Source organism: Phalaenopsis equestris, unplaced genomic scaffold (assembly GCF_001263595.1).
Source record: "Phalaenopsis equestris unplaced genomic scaffold, ASM126359v1 Scaffold000002, whole genome shotgun sequence".
NCBI lineage: Eukaryota > Viridiplantae > Streptophyta > Magnoliopsida > Asparagales > Orchidaceae > Phalaenopsis > Phalaenopsis equestris.
In genome coordinates this window covers 15,210,215-15,210,589 of record NW_018164444.1, presented here as the reverse complement: position 1 = coordinate 15,210,589, position 375 = coordinate 15,210,215, and positions in this window count along the sequence as shown.

The window sequence follows — 375 nt, the reverse complement described above, 5'->3', positions numbered from 1 at the left end:
CGTAACCCAAATGTTTAATATGAAAAAAGAAAATGGGCATTTTAATGTGTAAAATTTAAATATGAAAATTTAGATATTAGATATGTAAATGCATTACGTGGAATCATGTAAAATTTTCCGGTCTCTATCACGCAATGTTTACATATGATAAATTTAATAATATATATGAAAAATATATTGCAAAACAGTGCCACACGAGCTTGACTTCAACTACAGTGACATGAATTTACAATTTTATAAAAATAAATCAACACATTTCAGATGGAGGCATCAACATATTTAATTTAAGAACAAGTAACATAAAACGATAAAAACACATCATTATCAAATTGAAGCAACACGCTATATATAATATATATATATATATATATATGA